The following is a 6,934-nucleotide window of genomic DNA, read 5'->3' as shown; positions in this document are numbered from 1 at the left end:
TACTAATTCATGCTTCAGTTCCCAACACTATTTCAAAATATTTCTATTTTAAACTTGAATGTTTCAGAATTTAGAAACTAAAATAGTTTCTTTTATGATGTAATACAGATAGCGCGAAGAGGTAAATGATTTCAAATAAGAAAAATTAAGAAAATATCTTCAGAAATATGGAGGATATTTATAATGTAAATCGATTGAATTCTATTTATAATAGATTTTTGAATTATTAAAGTATGAATTATTAAAGTGAATTATTAAAGTATGAATTATTAAAGTGAATTATTAAAGTATGAATTATTAAAGTGAATTATAAAAGTATGAATTATTAAAGTGAATTATTAAAGTATGAATTATTAAAGTAAATTATTAAAGTTAAAGTAAAATAAAAATAAAGTAAAGGTAAAGTTTAAGTATAGTAAAAGTATAAAACTACATAATACGTATAATACGCGTATAAATATATATAATATTAATTTAAATCATTATATATATTTAATAAAATAAAGTATAAATATCATTATCTTTATCATACTAGTTAAGTAATGAGTTGTCAAAAGTGGTTCTAGATATTTATAAAAGTTATATACATTTTAATAATAAAGTTCTTTTTAAACTGAAAACGTTTTTGTACGTTTGAAACTAAATAGATCAATCGAGTCTTTATGAGATTCAATCTTCCACTATCCTTTGTCTAGTTCTCAATGATTAACAATTTGTTCTTATTTATAAATCACTTTACCATTTTCCGAATATTGTTAAAATAGAAAGATTTCTCAAATCAACGTGGGCCTTTCAACAGAGACTTGTAATCATAATTCAATATATCTGATAATTCAATCATTTGATCTTATCTTCTAATTCCATTGATAAATATTTTGAAACAGATACAATCATATAAAGTATTTAATCTAATATTTTGTTTACGTTTCAAGTTATAATATATATACACATATACATATATAATCATATTCGTTTAATGGTTCGTGAATCGTTGGAACTTGGTCGAGGTTGAATGAATGTATGAACATAGTTTAAAATTCTTGAAATTTAACTTAACAAATATTGCTTATCGTGTCGGAAATATATAAAGATTAAAGTTTAAATTTGGTTGAAAATTTCCGGGTTGTCACAGTTTAAACAACTTAATAATGATTATCGTTTAGCGATAATCTTAGACTTACAAACTTTACATGTGATAATAACAATACGACCTCCAACATATTTTACATTACAAATCCTCCGATATGCAGTTTTATTTTTGACACAAATATGCATACTCAAGATCTTGCTTAAATTCAACATGTTGCAGCGGAAGCTTTTAGTTATCACCAGAGAATAAACATGCTTAAAACGTCAACATAAAGTTGGTGAGATATAGGTTTAATGCCGGCAGTGTTATAAATATAGACCACAAGATTTCATATATAAATTTTTTAATAAAAATATTCTAAGTTGTTGAGCACTTGATAAGCATACTTAACATTTAATCAACGTCGCATATTCCCTTTATTATGAAATCTTAATACACCGTACCAAGTGTAATCACCGAAATGAAGTACTGTGCAACCGTTGAATACTGGTCGTCCAGTCCGGTTGGGGTTGTCAGGCCCGATAGATCTATCAACAGGATTCGCGTTTACAATACCTCATGTAAATAATAGTTACCAAGTTACAGGAAAGTTGTGATGACCCGGGAATTTCCGACCAAATTTAAACTTAATCTTATGTGATTTTGACACGATAAGCAAAGTCTATTAAACTGAGTCTCATAATGTTTGAACTATTTTCATGAATGCATTTGACTTTGACCAGTCCCGACGATTCACGAACAATTGGATGTAATTAATTATGTATTTAATTAAATAAATAAATATAAAAGTAAGTATATATAATAAGTTGAAATTATAAAATATAAACGTTAGAATCTAATATGTAAAATAAAATACAAAGTAATTAAGTATAATTTTAAATGGATCTATATAAATATATATAGGATTATATGGATAAGTATTATTATTTAGTTACTATTATCAGTATCATTAGAAATCTTTATATTTATTATAGTAATCATTATTATAATAAATAATACAAATTATTATCCTGAATAATATTATATTTATCATTTTTATAGTTAAAAAGAATATTATTTTTATTATCATTATTTTTTTTATTATTATTATTAATATAATTATAAGTTATTAATAATAACAAGATAAGATCATACGTACGGTATACATAAAAACAAATACTGATGTATGAAAGTATATATAGATATGCATATAACAGATATACATTTTATATTATATATATATATATATATATATATATATATATATATATATATATATATATATATATATATATATATATATACACACATAAATATACTACTATATATAAATAAAAAGCAAAATTTTTATTTTAGTAAATAATAGGAAAATATACATAAAGAATAAAATTCTATTAAACTTAGCTATCGAGCGATACTAGATTAGTTTTCCTGTCTCATTTTCGTTATTTGTCGACCTCCAATCAGGTATAAAACAAAGTTGATTGGGAATCAGTAACAGGATCTAATTTGTTTTCTCCCCATTATGTTTTACGTCTCATTCACATCGACTATTTTACCACAATCAAACAATTATCGATCAAATCATTATACTGCTTCAACTATTAAATTAAGATCATTGTTATCGTGTATACAAAGCTACTAGCTGCTGTAATTAAAAAGAAAATAGAAGTCAAAAAGAACAAACCCGTTCTTTCCCCCTGTTCTTGAAACTTTTTATCAAAAACTCGAATACGAATTGCATTTCAAAATCTATAAACGTAGTTCTGTTAGGAATTTCATGTTTAAACTTTCTGTAAAGTTTCAATTCCCAAGTCTTTCAAACGAGTACAAATTTTTGAGTCACATCTTTGATTTCAAAAGTCAAACGGTTATTCCTTGATCAAATTCGAGGCTGTGATTATGTTTTTGTCTTAATTGAAGGTATAGAAAGTTTCTAAGAGTTATTTGGAACATGTTTCGTGTAGGAGTCGGGGTCTATAACCTTATAAATCTTAAAATCGATGTTTGGGTCTGTGAAGAACACAGCAACAATTTTTTTTCTTCTTTTTATTCTATTTTGTTTTTCTATTAAATAAATTGAGTAACACCAAATACTTCAGTTTATAGGAGTGACCCAAAAGTCTGTTAGTTAGAGCATTATTAGTGTTGATTTGGGTTGGGTCTTGAGTCGACTGGATATATGAAGAGGATGAAGAACTGGACACCATATTAAACGAGTTACATATAAATTGTGTTCATAAAATAACAGAAAAATAGATATGGCGTATGGGTTTAGAGTGTTGGCACATAAGCGGGAGGTCACGGGTTCGAGTCTCGTCTCGGGCACCTTAAGTCTTTTTAATGCTACAAAGGTATAACATTGTTGTTATTATTTCTATTATTATTATTATTATTATTATTATTATTATTATTATTATTATTATTATTATTATTATTATTATTATTATTATTATTATTATTATTATTCTTATTAGTGTTATTATTATTATTACAAGTATTAAGTAACACTTATTATTAACATTGTTGTTATTATTTCTATTATTATTATTATTATTATTATTATTATTATTATTATTATTATTATTATTATTATTATTATTATTATTATTATTATTATTATTATTATTATTATTATTATTATTATTATTTTTATTCTTATTAGTGTTATTATTATTATTACAAGTATTAAGTAACACTTATTATTATGATTATGATTATGATTATGATTATGATTATGATTATGATTATGATTATGATTATGATTATGATTATGATTATGATTATGATTATGATTATGTTTATGATTATGATTATGATTACGATTATAATTATTATTATTATTATTAAGTATTAAGTATTAGTATCTTTATTATCATTATTATTATTGTAAGTATTATTATTAATAATAATATTAGTATTAACGTTATTAGCATTGTTGTTGTTAAAAATTATTATTGTCACAACAATATTAGTATTATCGTCGATTTTACTACTAGTATCATTATAAGTGTTATTATTATTATTATTATTATTATTATTATTATTATTATTATTAATTTTACTAATATTAAGATTATCATTATTATAATTATCATTAGTGTTATAACTATAATTATTATTATTACAAATATAAGTATTAAGATAAAACTTATCATTTATTATTATTATAATGAAAATAATTCCTATTATTAGAGTTATTATGAAAATAATAAAATTTATTATTATTTTTATTAATATTAGTATTAGTATCATTTCTATTCGTATTATTAACATATATGAAATTTTAATATCATTACTATCATTATTAATAATATTAAGTATTACCAAAATTAATATTTTTACATGACAAATATCATTTAAGCATTATAATAATTATTAGTTTCACAAGTAAATGATATATATGTATAAAAACATATGTAATATACATAACCTAATTATACTAATATTTCTATATACAAAATGAATACATTTAATAATGAGATATATATATATATATATATATATATATATATATATATATATATATATATATATATATATATATATATATATATATATATATATATATATATATATATATATATATAAGTTATTAATATAAACATTATATCACTGATAATAATAAATATATTTATTCGATTACGATTATATATATTAATGAATATACAAATGATATAGGTTCGTGAATCTGAGGCCAACCCTGCATTGTTCAGTTATTCAATATAGTCGTATGTATTTTTACTACAAAATACAGTATGGTGAGTTTCATTTGCCTTTTTACCCTTTATATTTTTGGGCTAAGAATACATGCGCTGCTTTTATAACTGTTTTACGAAATAGACACAAGTATCTAAAATTACATTCTATGGCTGGATTATTAAATCGAATATGCCCCTTTTTAGTCTGGTAATCTAAGAATTAGGCAACAGACACCCTAATTGACGCGAACTCTAAAGATAGTTCTATCGGGCCCAACAAGCCCCATCCAAAGTACCGGATGCTTTAGTACTTCGAAATTTATATCATGTCCGAAGGAGGATCCCGGAATGATGGGGATATTCTTATATGCATATTGTGAATGTCGGTTACCAGGTGTTCAATCCATATGAATGATTTTTGTCTCTATGCATGGGACGTATGTTTATGAGAAATATGAAATTTTGTGGTCTATTAAATTTATGAAATGATTATTTATGATAAATTAATGAACTCACCAACCTTTTGGTTGACAGTTGAAAGCATGTTTATTCTCAGGTTGAAAGAAATCTTTCGCTATGCATTTGCTCATTTTAAAGATATTACTTGGAGTCATTCATGACATATTTCAAAAGACGTTGCATTCGAGTCGTTGAGTTCATCAAGATTATTATTAAGTCAATTATAGTTGGATATATTATGAAATGGTATGCATGCTGTCAACTTTCGATGTAAATGAAAATTTTTCTTTTAAAACGAATGCAATGTTTGTAAAATGTATCATGTAGAGGTCAAGTACCTCGCGATGTAACCAAATGTAATGTATTCGTCCAGATGGATTTGGACGGGTCGCTTCAGTTGGTATCAGAGCGGTGGTCTTAGTGAACCAGGTCTTGCATTAGTGAGTCTAACTGATAGTCGTTAGGCTGCATTAGTGAGTCTGGACTTCGACCGTATCTGCATGTCAAAAGTTTTGCTTATCGTTTTTGTCGGAATTCATCTGCTTATCATCCTTAAGAAATTACCTGCTCATTATTTTTAGACTAGACACGTTTTACTGCATTGACTGCATGAATAGTGTATAGACAAAATTCATATCTTAGCGTATCTGTTACTGTAGACTTTATCTGACACGTTTCCTTAATTTCCTCCGTAATCTACGGGATCTTCTGTACTATATTAGATATTCTATATAATTAGAATATTATCCGATAACCGAAAATCATTTCATATCGAAAATCCTCTAAATGATCATAAGAGATACATCCTACACCTAGCTTGGATTCCATTAGTTCCGGAAGCAATTTCGAGATGCGTATTGAAGTAGACTCCGAAGTAAATGAACCCAAAGTGTCTCCACCGTTTAGCTATTTTTCTTTCTGGAGGAGATGGGGGTGGGTCAGAGACTTACTCACTCGATGGAGAAATGAAGAAGGCGAGCCCTACCGCGAACCAAACTTACCTCCTAACATCGGAGAAAACGATGTACTCACCGGTGAACCTATGCTCAACACTGTATTCACCCTTCTTGCTAAAGTTTTCCACCTCGAAGGTCGCATTACTGCAATCTCAGAAAATATTCAACCTCTACTTCCGAATACCAATCGAAGGGGAATATTAGAAGAAATTAGTGAACTTCGAATTGATAATCAAGATCTATCGAATCAGATGAGTGGATGGATAGAAATGATAGAAGGTAGGATAGAAATCCTGACAAGAATGGTGCATGATCTACAAGCTATATTTACTACACCAACATCATCACCAACCTCAGCACCAACAACACTTGTAGCACCGACAGCAACAGTACCACCATCAGCAGCACCAGCAGCATAACCAGTACCAACAACAACAACAACATCATCACAAGTCTCAACCTCGCAATCTATACCTCAAGTATAATCATCGTTCTACGAATCGTTCTACATAAACCATTTTCGTCCTTCATGGCGATTATGTAATCTCTAATGTTTTAGAGAATATGTACTCTAGTTCTAGCCGTAAATCTGATGAGTTTAATATCACATTGACTCATTAAATCCATGATTACGTCTGAAGAAAATATATACGTATATATATTGTTTCATAAAGATTGTAATTAAAAATTCTTTCGTACAAAGTGTTAATTGTGAAAATATTTTAACGGGTAGGTAATACCCGAGGAAT

This window comes from Rutidosis leptorrhynchoides, chromosome 4 (assembly GCF_046630445.1).
Source record: "Rutidosis leptorrhynchoides isolate AG116_Rl617_1_P2 chromosome 4, CSIRO_AGI_Rlap_v1, whole genome shotgun sequence".
Classification (NCBI taxonomy): domain Eukaryota; kingdom Viridiplantae; phylum Streptophyta; class Magnoliopsida; order Asterales; family Asteraceae; genus Rutidosis; species Rutidosis leptorrhynchoides.
The sequence above is the reverse complement of the archived record's forward strand: the minus strand, read 5'-3'. Positions refer to the sequence as shown.